The sequence below is a fragment of the Leptodactylus fuscus genome, chromosome 1, assembly GCF_031893055.1.
Source record: "Leptodactylus fuscus isolate aLepFus1 chromosome 1, aLepFus1.hap2, whole genome shotgun sequence".
NCBI classification, from domain to species: Eukaryota; Metazoa; Chordata; class Amphibia; order Anura; family Leptodactylidae; genus Leptodactylus; species Leptodactylus fuscus.
The window spans coordinates 352,422,806-352,435,498 of NC_134265.1; the positions used below are offsets into that span (position 1 = coordinate 352,422,806).

General features: G+C 50.7%; 1 protein-coding gene across 1 annotated transcript in view; it reads right to left on the reverse strand.

Annotated features, from left to right (window-relative positions):
- The window catches only part of ATRN (attractin), a 106,578-nt gene that overhangs the window by 42,113 nt on the left and 51,772 nt on the right, over window positions 1–12,693 (reverse strand). The window lies entirely within an intron of this gene.

A 12,693-nucleotide genomic window follows, 5' to 3' on the forward strand; every position in this document is an offset into this window, starting at 1 on the left:
TGGTGCTGCCTATAATGCAGCAGGGCCGAGTGTGTCATCTGGTGCTACTTATAATACAGCAGAGCTGAGTGTGTCATCTGGTGCTGCCTATAATGCAGCAGAGCCGAGTGTGTCATCTGGTGCTACTTATAATGCAGCAGGGCCGAGTGTGTCATCTGGTGATACATATAATGCAGCAGGGCCGAGTGTGTCATCTGGTGCTGCCTATAATGCAGCAGCGCCGAGTGTGTCATCTGGTGCTACTTATAATGCAGCAGGGCTGAGTGTGTCATCTGGTGCTACCTATAATACAGCAGAGCTCAGTGTGTCATCTGGTGCTACTTATAATGCAGCAGAGCCGAGAGTGTCATCTGGTGCTGCCTATAATGCAGCAGAGCTGAGTGTGTCATCTGGTGCTACTTATAATGCAGCAGGGCTGAGTGTGTCATCTGGTGCTGCCTTAAAGGGAACAGGGCCGAGTGTGTCATCTGGTGATACATATAATGCAGCAGGGCCGAGTGTGTCATCTGGTGCTACTTATAATGCAGCAGAGCCGAGAGTGTCATCTGGTGCTGCCTATAATGCAGTAGAGCCGAGTGTGTCATCTGGTGCTACGTATAACGCAGCAGAGCTGAGTGTGTCATCTGGTGCTGCCTATAATGCAGCAGGGCTGAGAGTGTCATCTGGTGCTGCCTTAAAGGGAACAGGGCCGAGTGTGTCATCTGGTGCTACTTATAATGCAGCAGAGCTGAGTGTGTCATCTGGTGCTACGTATAATGCAGCAGAGCTGAGTGTGTCATCTGGTGCTACGTATAATGCAGCAGGGCCGAGTGTGTCATCTGGTGCTACTTATAATACAGCAGAGCTGAGTGTGTCATCTGGTGCTACTTATAATGCAGCAGAGCCGAGTGTGTCATCTGGTGCTACTTATAATGCAGCAGGGCCGAGTGTGTCATCTGGTGATACATATAATGCAGCAGGGCCGAGTGTGTCATCTGGTGCTGCCTATAATGCAGCAGCGCCGAGTGTGTCATCTGGTGCTACTTATAATGCAGCAGAGCAGAGTGTGTCATCTGGTGCTACTTATAATGCAGCAGAGCCGAGAGTGTCATCTGGTGCTGCCTATAATGCAGCAGAGCTGAGTGTGTCATCTGGTGCTACTTATAATGCAGCAGGGCTGAGTGTGTCATCTGGTGCTACGTATAATGCAGCAGGGCTGAGAGTGTCATCTGGTGCTGCCTTAAAGGGAACAGGGCCGAGTGTGTCATCTGGTGATACATATAATGCAGCAGGGCCGAGTGTGTCATCTGGTGCTACTTATAATGCAGCAGAGCCGAGAGTGTCATCTGGTGCTGCCTATAATGCAGTAGAGCCGAGTGTGTCATCTGGTGCTGCCTATAATGCAGCAGAGCAGAGTGTGTCATCTGGTGCTGCCTATAATGCAGCAGGGCTGAGAGTGTCATCTGGTGCTGCCTTAAAGGGAACAGGGCCGAGTGTGTCATCTGGTGCTACTTATAATGCAGCAGGGCCGAGTGTGTCATCTGGTGCTACTTATAATGCAGCAGAGCTGAGTGTGTCATCTGGTGCTACGTATAATGCAGCAGAGCTGAGTGTGTCATCTGGTGCTACTTATAATACAGCAGAGCTGAGTGTGTCATCTGGTGCTGCCTATAATGCAGCAGGGCTGAGAGTGTCATCTGGTGCTGCCTTAAAGGGAACAGGGCCGAGTGTGTCATCTGGTGCTACTTATAATGCAGCAGGGCCGAGTGTGTCATCTGGTGCTACGTATAATGCAGCAGGGCCGAGTGTGTCATCTGGTGCTACTTATAATGCAGCAGAGCTGAGTGTGTCATCTGGTGCTACGTATAATGCAGCAGGGCCGAGTGTGTCATCTGGTGCTACGTATAACGCAGCAGAGCCGAGTGTGTCATCTGGTGATATATATAATGCAGCAGGGCCGAGTGTGTCATCTGGTGCTGCCTATAATGCAGCAGAGCCGAGTGTGTCATCTGGTGCTACGTATAATGCAGCAGGGCCGAGTGTGTCATCTGGTGCTACTTATAATGCAGCAGAGCTGAGTGTGTCATCTGGTGCTACTTATAATGCAGCAGAGCTGAGTGTGTCATCTGGTGCTACGTATAATGCAGCAGGGCCGAGTGTGTCATCTGGTGCTACGTATAACGCAGCAGAGCCGAGTGTGTCATCTGGTGATATATATAATGCAGCAGGGCCGAGTGTGTCATCTGGTGCTACTTATAATGCAGCAGAGCTGAGTGTGTCATCTGGTGCTACGTATAATGCAGCAGGGCCGAGTGTGTCATCTGGTGCTACTTATAATGCAGCAGAGCTGAGTGTGTCATCTGGTGCTACTTATAATGCAGCAGAGCTGAGTGTGTCATCTGGTGCTACGTATAATGCAGCAGGGCCGAGTGTGTCATCTGGTGCTACGTATAACGCAGCAGAGCCGAGTGTGTCATCTGGTGATATATATAATGCAGCAGGGCCGAGTGTGTCATCTGGTGATACATATAATGCAGCAGGGCCGAGTGTGTCATCTGGTGCTACTTATAATGCAGCAGAGCTGAGTGTGTCATCTGGTGCTACGTATAATGCAGCAGGGCCGAGTGTGTCATCTGGTGCTACGTATAATGCAGCAGAGCCGAGTGTGTCATCTGGTGATATATATAATGCAGCAGGGCCGAGTGTGTCATCTGGTGATACATATAATGCAGCAGGGCCGAGTGTGTCATCTGGTGCTACCTATAATGCAGCAGGGCCGAGTGTGTCATCTGGTGCTACTTATAATGCAGCAGAGCCGAGTGTGTCATCTGGTGTTACTTATAATGCAGCAGAGCTGAGTGTGTCATCTGGTGCTACGTATAATACAGCAGAGCTGAGTGTGTCATCTGGTGCTACTTATAATGCAGCAGGGCCGAGTGTGTCATCTGGTGCTACGTATAATGCAGCATAGCCGAGTGTGTCATCTGGTGATATATATAATGCAGCAGAGCCGAGTGTGTCATCTGGTGCTACTTATAATGCAGCAGGGCCGAGTGTGTCATCTGGTGCTACGTATAATGCAGCAGAGCCGAGTGTGTCATTTGGTGCTACTTATAATGCAGCAGAGCTGAGTGTGTCATCTGGTGCTACTTATAATGCAGCAGAGCTGAGTGTGTCATCTGGTGCTACGTATAATGCAGCAGAGCCGAGTGTGTCATCTGGTGATATGTATAATGCAGCAGGGCCGAGTGTGTCATCTGGTGCTACTTATAATGCAGCAGAGCTGAGTGTGTCATCTGGTGCTACGTATAATGCAGCAGGGCCGAGTGTGTCATCTGGTGCTACGTATAATGCAGCAGGGCCGAGTGTGTCATCTGGTGCTACGTATAATGCAGCAGAGCCGAGTGTGTCATCTGGTGATATGTATAATGCAGCAGGGCCGAGTGTGTCATCTGGTGCTACTTATAATGCAGCAGGGCCGAGTGTGTCATCTGGTGCTACTTATAATGCAGCAGAGCTGAGTGTGTCATCTGGTGCTACGTATAATGCAGCAGGGCCGAGTGTGTCATCTGGTGCTACTTATAATGCAGCAGAGCTGAGTGTGTCATCTGGTGCTACTTATAATGCAGCAGAGCTCAGTGTGTCACCTGGTGCTACTTATAATGCAGTAGAGCCGAGTGTGTCATCTGGTGCTACTTATAATGCAGCAGAGCTCAGTGTGTCATCTGGTGCTACGTATAATACAGCAGAGCCGAGCGTGTCATCTGCTGCTACTTATAATGCAGCAGGGCCGAGTGTGTTATCTGGTGCTGCCTATAATGCAGCAGGGCCGAGTGTGTCATCTGGTGCTACGTATAATGCAGCAGAGCCGAGTGTGTCATCTGGTGCTACGTATAATGTAGCAGGGCCGAGTGTGTCATCTGGTGCTGCCTATAATGCAGCAGGGCCAAGTGTGCCATCTGGTGCTACGTATAATGCAGCAGGGCCGAGTGTGTCATCTGGTGCTACGTATAATGTAGCAGGGCCGAGTGTGTCATCTGGTGCTGCCTATAATGCAGCAGGGCCGAGTGTGTCATCTGGTGCTACGTATAATGCAGCAGAGCCGAGAGTGTCATCTGGTGCTACGTATAATGCAGCAGGGCTGAGTGTGTCATCTGGTACTACTTATAATGCAGCAGAGCTGAGTGTGTCATCTGGTACTACTTATAATGCAGCAGAGCTGAGTGTCATCTAATGCCACTTATAACGCAGCAAAACAGAGAATGTGATCTGGTACTATACATAATGTAGCAGAGCTGAATGTGTCATCCGATGCTACTTATAATGCAGCAGAGCTCAGTGTGTCATCTGGTGCTACTTATAAGACAACAAAGCTGAGTGTCATCTAATGCTACTTATAATGCAGCAGAGCTGAGTGTGTTATCTGGTGCTACGTATAATGCAGCAGGGCTGAGTGTGTCATCTGGTGCTACGTATAATGCAGCAGAGCAGAGTGTGTCATCTAATGCCACTTATAATGCAGCAGAGGCGAGTGTGTCATCTGGTGCTACTTATAATGCAGCAGAACCGAGTGTGTCATCTGGTTCTACGTATAATGCAGCAGAACTGAGTGTGTCATCTAATGCCACTTATAATGCAGCAGAGCCGAGTGTGTCATCTGGTGCTGCTTATAATGCAGCAGAACAGAGAATGTGATCTGGTACTGTACATAATGTAGCAGAGCTGAATGTGTCATCTGGTACTACTTATAATGCAGCAGAGCCGAGTGTGTCATCTGGTGGTGCCTATAATGCAGCAGGGCTGAATCTGTTATCTGGTGCTCCCTATAATGCAGCAAAGCTGAATCTGTTATCTGGCACCTCAGATAATGTACAATGTAGCAGTGCTGAGTGTGTCATATGGCACCATGTATAACAAAACCACATGTCCAGGGTGAGATAGTCATCTGGTACTATTTCTCATGCACAATGGAGCAGAGCTGAGCTTGTTATCGCTTATAAATTATAATGTAGCACGGCACTAATTTGTCATGTGACAACGCAACAAAGCTGAGCTTGTTATCTGCCACCATTTATAACATACAATGTATTAGAGAGGAGCTTGTCATTTGCCACAACATCTAACCTACAATGTAGCAGAGCGGAGCTTGTCACTTTACACCACTTACAATGTAGCAGAGCGGAGCTTGTCACTTCACACCACTTACAATGTAGCAGAGCGGAGTTTGTCATTTCACACCACTTACAATGTAGCAGAGCGGAGCTTGTCACTTCACACCACTTACAATGTAGCAGAGCGGAGTTTGTCACTTCGCATACTTCAAATTGTATAGAGACATACAGAAGCAATCTATGGCCTATATGAAAGGTCTGAATAGACGCCTCAGCTCTGCTACATCTATACCTCCGAGGCCAGGCTCTGTCAGCAGCTTTGTAAGGACGTTCCTTTCATGTCATGATTGTAATGCCGCTCACACATGGAGGGAATCCACAACTCTCCTCAAGCCCCTGGCAACGGGCAAACTGGCCAAGATCCGACCCAGTCAGAAGAAAGGCCAGGCTTGGCTGTGACTGGGTAGGTCGGAAAGAGCTGCCATGTTATAACCACTGGTGGGTGGACTAGGGAAGATGGACAGGATGTGACTACTGGGGAAGGACGGGAGCCTGCTGTGACTACTGGGGAAATAGAGGGGAACAAAACTGACTACTGGGGAAATATAGGGGGACAAACTGTGACTACTGGGGAAATAGAGGAGGACAAAACTGACTACTGGGGAAATATATGTGTACAGGCTGTGACTACTGGGGAAATATAGGAGGACAGGCTGTGACTACTGGGGAAATATAGGTGTACAGGCTTTAACTACTGGGGAAATAGCGGAGGATAGGATGTGACTACTGGAGAAATATAAGGGGACAAACTGTGACTACTGGGGAAATATAGGGGGACAAACTGTGACTACTGGGAAAATATAGGAGGACAGGCTGTGACTACTGGGGAAATAGAGGAGGACAGGCTGTGACTACTGGGGAAATATAAGGGGACAAACTGTGACTACTGGGGAAGGACGGGAGCCTGCTGTGACTACTGGGGAAATATAAGGGGACAAACTGTGACTACTGGGGAAATAGAGGAGGACATGCTGTGACTATTGGGGAAATATATGTGTACAGGCTGTAACTACTGGGGAAATAGCGGAGGATAGGATGTGACTACTGGGGATATATAAGGCCACAGGCTGCGATTACTGGCGAAATATAGGAGGACAGGCTGTGACTCCTGAGGAAATATAGGAGGATATGCTGTGACTACTGGGGAAATATAGGGGGACAGGTTGTGAACACTATGGAAATATAGGGGGACATACTGTGACTACTGGGGAAATATAGGGGAACAGGCTGTGACTACTGGGGAAATATAGGAGGACATGCTGTGACTACTGGGGAAATATAGGTGTACAGGCTGTGACTACTGGGGAAATATAGGGGGACAGGCTGTGACTACTGGAGAAATATAGGTGTACAGGCTGTGACTACTGGAGAAATATAGGTGTACAGGCTGTGACTACTGGAGAAATATAGGGGGACAGGCTGTGACTACTGGGGAAATATAGGGGGACAGGCTGTGACTACTGGAGAAATATAGGTGTACAGGCTGTGACTACTGGGGAAATATAGGGGGACAGGCTGTGACTACTGGGGAAATATAGGGGGACAGGCTGTGACTACTGGAGAAATATAGGTGTACAGGCTGTGACTACTGGAGAAATATATGAGTACATGCTGTGACTACTGGAGAAATATAGGGGGACAGGCTGTGACTACTGGAGAAATATAGGTGTACAGGCTGTGACTACTGGAGAAATATATGAGTACATGCTGTGACTACTGGAGAAATATAGGGGGACAGGCTGTGACTACTGGAGAAATATATGAGTACATGCTGTGACTACTGGAGAAATATAGGGGGACAGGCTGTGACTACTGGAGAAATATATGAGTACATGCTGTGACTACTGGAGAAATATAGGGGGACAGGCTGTGACTACTGGGGAAATATATGAGTACATGCTGTGACTACTGGAGAAATATAGGGGGACAGGCTGTGACTACTGGGGACTGGTAGACTGTAACAAAACCTCAGCATTCAGTCCATTATCTGAAACACAAACACTCTTACGCCCTGACAGCAAGCAGAGATACTGACCACAGATAAGAACTGAAAATGAAGTCAGAAAGTACAAAACGTGCCTTTAAAAAAATGAGAATGAACCCTTTAAGATGGTAAAATAAAAAACGCGTACTCGCAGTATATAACACTAGCGCCACTATAAGACACGGCGATGTCACAGCTCTGCTACATCTGACAATCTGAGCTCTGCTGCATCTCTATGAATGGCCGGTGAGTGGAAAGAGTTAATTTCCTCTCATTTCCTGTATAGGAAAAATAAACATCTTGAGGAGTCACCAAGACCCTTCTCCAGATCTCCCCCCCCCCCCCCATCCCAGGGCAGACTACCAGGCCCTGCACATGCGGCTTGTACTCAGGCAGGGGGCGCACTTCTGTCAGCAGTTATCATTGCATCAACACCCCTTTAACAACCACAACAACAGAACAGAGCAGGGTAAACAAGAGACACCTATGAGATTATGTTTCTAAAAACAGCGTCTGACAGCAATGACAGCGCGCGGCGGCAGGAAAGGTGTCAGGAGAGGGGGCAGCACTGAGCGGCGCAGTGTCAGCAGTGTCTATGTGCTCATTATATAGTCCGGGGATAAACGTGAAAAACTAAAGTCTCCTAAACACAAGTGCGAGGGCTCGACGTCTGACAGACTGACAACCCTGAGTGGCGGTAGTCAGAGATCCACCCGTATCAGCAGCCACAGTGCAGGGAAAACAGTCTGCTAATCCGCCCTGACAATCTGATAATCCGCCAAGTGACAGCCCTGACAATCTGATAATCTGCCACCCACAGGACTAGCCATCTGATAATCCGCCACCCACGGCACTAGCCATCTGATAATCCGCCACCCCACAGCCCTAGCCATCTGATAATCCGCCACCCCACAGCCCTAGCCATCTGATAATCCGCCACCCACAGCCCTAGCCATCTGATAATCCGCCACCCACAGCCCTAGCCATCTGATAATCCGCCACCCACGGCACTAGCCATCTGATAATCCGCCACCCACGGCACTAGCCATCTGATAATCCACCACCCACAGCCCTAGCCATCTGATAATCCGCCACCCACAGCACTAGCCATCTGATAAACCGCCACCCCACAGCCCTAGCCATCTGATAATCCGCCACCCACAGCACTAGCCATCTGATAATCCGCCACCCACAGCCCTGACAATCTGATAATCCGCCACCCACAGCTCTGACAATCTGATAATCCGCCACCCCACAGTCCTGACAATCTGATAATCCGCCACCCACAGGACTAGCCATCTGATAATCCGCCACCCACAGCCCTGACAATCTGATAATCTGCCACCCCACAGTCCTGACAATCTGATAATCCGCCACCCACAGCCCTAGCCATCTGATAATCCGCCACCCACAGCACTAGCCATCTGATAATCCGCCACCCACAGCCCTAGCCATCTGATAATCCGCCACCCACAGCCCTGACAATCTGATAATCCGCCACCCACAGCACTAGCCATCTGATAATCCGCCACCCACAGCACTAGCCATCTGATAATCCGCCACCCACAGCCCTGACAATCTGATAATCCGCCACCCACAGCCCTGACAATCTGATAATCCGCCACCCACAGCCCTGACAATCTGATAATCCGCCACCCCACAGCCCTAGCCATCTGATAATCTGCCACCCACAGCCCTAGCCATCTGATAATCCGCCACCCACAGCACTAGCCATCTGATAATCCGCCACCCACAGCCCTAGCCATCTGATAATCTGCCAAGTGACAGCCCTGACAATCTGATAATCTGCCACCCCACAGTCCTGACAATCTGATAATCCGCCACCCACAGCCCTGACAATCTGATAATCCGCCACCCACAGCCCTGACAATCTGATAATCCGCCACCCCACAGCCCTGACAATCTGATAATCCGCCACCCACAGCACTAGCCATCTGATAATCCGCCACCCACAGCCCTGACAATCTGATAATCCACCACCCACAGCCCTGACAATCTGCTAATCCGCCACCCACAGCACTAGCCATCTGATAATCCGCCACCCACAGCCCTGACAATCTGATAATCCACCACCCACAGCCCTGACAATCTGATAATCCGCCACCCACAGCACTAGCCATCTGATAATCCGCCACCCACAGCACTAGCCATCTGATAATCCGCCACTCCACAGCCCTAGCCATCTGATAATCCGCCACCCCACAGCCCTAGCCATCTGATAATCCGCCACCCACAGCACTAGCCATCTGATAATCCGCCACCCCACAGCCCTAGCCATCTGATAATCCGCCACCCACAGCACTAGCCATCTGATAATCCGCCACCCCACAGCCCTAGCCATCTGATAATCCGCCACCCACAGCACTAGCCATCTGATAAACCGCCACCCCACAGCCCTAGCCATCTGATAATCCGCCACCCACAGCACTAGCCATCTGATAATCCGCCACCCACAGCACTAGCCATCTGATAATCCGCCACCCACAGCCCTGACAATCTGATAATCTGCCACCCCACAGCCCTGACAATCTGATAATCCGCCACCCACAGCACTAGCCATCTGATAATCCGCCACCCACAGCACTAGCCATCTGATAATCCGCCACCCACAGCCCTGACAATCTGATAATCCGCCACCCACAGCTCTGACAATCTGATAATCCGCCACCCCACAGTCCTGACAATCTGATAATCCGCCACCCACAGGACTAGCCATCTGATAATCCGCCACCCACAGCACTAGCCATCTGATAATCCGCCACCCACAGCCCTGACAATCTGATAATCCGCCACCCACAGCACTAGCCATCTGATAATCCGCCACCCACAGCACTAGCCATCTGATAATCCGCCACCCACAGCCCTAGCCATCTGATAATCCGCCACCCACAGCCCTGACAATCTGATAATCCGCCACCCACAGCACTAGCCATCTGATAATCCGCCACCCACAGCACTAGCCATCTGATAATCCGCCACCCACAGCCCTAGCCATCTGATAATCCGCCACCCACAGCCCTGACAATCTGATAATCCGCCACCCACAGCACTAGCCATCTGATAATCCGCCACCCACAGCACTAGCCATCTGATAATCCGCCACCCACAGCCCTGACAATCTGATAATCCGCCACCCACAGCCCTGACAATCTGATAATCCGCCACCCACAGCCCTGACAATCTGATAATCCGCCACCCACAGCCCTGACAATCTGATAATCCGCCACCCACAGCCCTGACAATCTGATAATCCGCCACCCCACAGCCCTAGCCATCTGATAATCTGCCACCCACAGCCCTAGCCATCTGATAATCCGCCACCCACAGGACTAGCCATCTGATAATCCGCCACCCACAGCACTAGCCATCTGATAATCCGCCACCCACAGCCCTGACAATCTGATAATCCGCCACCCACAGCCCTGACAATCTGATAATCCGCCACCCCACAGCCCTGACAATCTGATAATCCGCCACCCACAGCCCTGACAATCTGATAATCCGCCACCCACAGCCCTGACAATCTGATAATCCGCCACCCCACAGCCCTGACAATCTGATAATCCGCCACCCCACAGCCCTGACAATCTGCTAATCCGCCACCCACAGCACTAGCCATCTGATAATCCGCCACCCACAGCCCTGACAATCTGATAATCCACCACCCACAGCCCTGACAATCTGATAATCCGCCACCCACAGCACTAGCCATCTGATAATCCGCCACCCACAGCACTAGCCATCTGATAATCCGCCACCCACAGCCCTGACAATCTGATAATCCGCCACCCACAGCTCTGACAATCTGATAATCCGCCACCCCACAGTCCTGACAATCTGATAATCCGCCACCCACAGGACTAGCCATCTGATAATCCGCCACCCACAGCACTAGCCATCTGATAATCCGCCACCCACAGCCCTAGCCATCTGATAATCCGCCACCCACAGCCCTGACAATCTGATAATCCGCCACCCACAGCCCTGACAATCTGATAATCCGCCACCCACAGCACTAGCCATCTGATAATCCGCCACCCACAGCACTAGCCATCTGATAATCCGCCACCCACAGCCCTGACAATCTGATAATCCGCCACCCACAGCCCTGACAATCTGATAATCCGCCACCCACAGCCCTGACAATCTGATAATCCGCCACCCACAGCCCTGACAATCTGATAATCCGCCACCCCACAGCCCTAGCCATCTGATAATCCGCCACCCACAGCACTAGCCATCTGATAATCCGCCACCCACAGCCCTGACAATCTGATAATCTGCCACCCCACAGTCCTGACAATCTGATAATCCGCCACCCACAGCCCTGACAATCTGATAATCCGCCACCCACAGCACTAGCCATCTGATAATCCGCCACCCACAGTCCTGACAATCTGATAATCTGCCACCCCACAGTCCTGACAATCTGATAATCCGCCACCCACAGCCCTGACAATCTGATAATCCGCCACCCACAGCCCTGACAATCTGATAATCCGCCACCCACAGCCCTAGCCATCTGATAATCCGCCACCCACAGCCCTGACAATCTGATAATCCGCCACCCACAGCACTAGCCATCTGATAATCCGCCACCCACAGCACTAGCCATCTGATAATCCGCCACCCACAGCCCTGACAATCTGATAATCCGCCACCCACAGCACTAGCCATCTGATAATCCGCCACCCACAGCACTAGCCATCTGATAATCCGCCACCCACAGCCCTGACAATCTGATAATCCGCCACCCACAGCCCTGACAATCTGATAATCCGCCACCCACAGCCCTGACAATCTGATAATCCGCCACCCACAGCCCTGACAATCTGATAATCCGCCACCCACAGCCCTGACAATCTGATAATCCGCCACCCACAGCCCTGACAATCTGATAATCCGCCACCCACAGCCCTGACAATCTGATAATCCGCCACCCACAGCCCTGACAATCTGATAATCCGCCACCCACAGCCCTGACAATCTGATAATCCGCCACCCCACAGCCCTGACAATCTGATAATCCGCCACCCCACAGCCCTGACAATCTGCTAATCCGCCACCCACAGCACTAGCCATCTGATAATCCGCCACCCACAGCCCTGACAATCTGATCATCCAATCCGGTACGAGACAGTGATGGTAATCTGCTAATCCAGCACATGACTGCGTTGACAATCTGATAATCCGGCACATAACAGTGACAGTCAGTACGACTACAAAATGACGGTGACAACCACAGTGTAAATATCACTGCCGTAGTGTAACTATAACAACCGCAAGGCAAAATAGCAGTGACAGATACTATGTAATCATTACAACCATATAGAAACAAGACCGCCACAATGTAACATCTGCAGTGGCTCCGTGACAGCGCACCGGTAGTGACAGTCGCTGCCTGTAGTTACCCCCTCCCAGACCAATCACGGTATTATAATGCTTCTTAGGGCTAGTTCACTTGGAGTTTTTTGGACTGTCTGCACTGACACACTGTCACAAAGCAGCAGCCATACAAGCATGACTAGGTCAGGATGG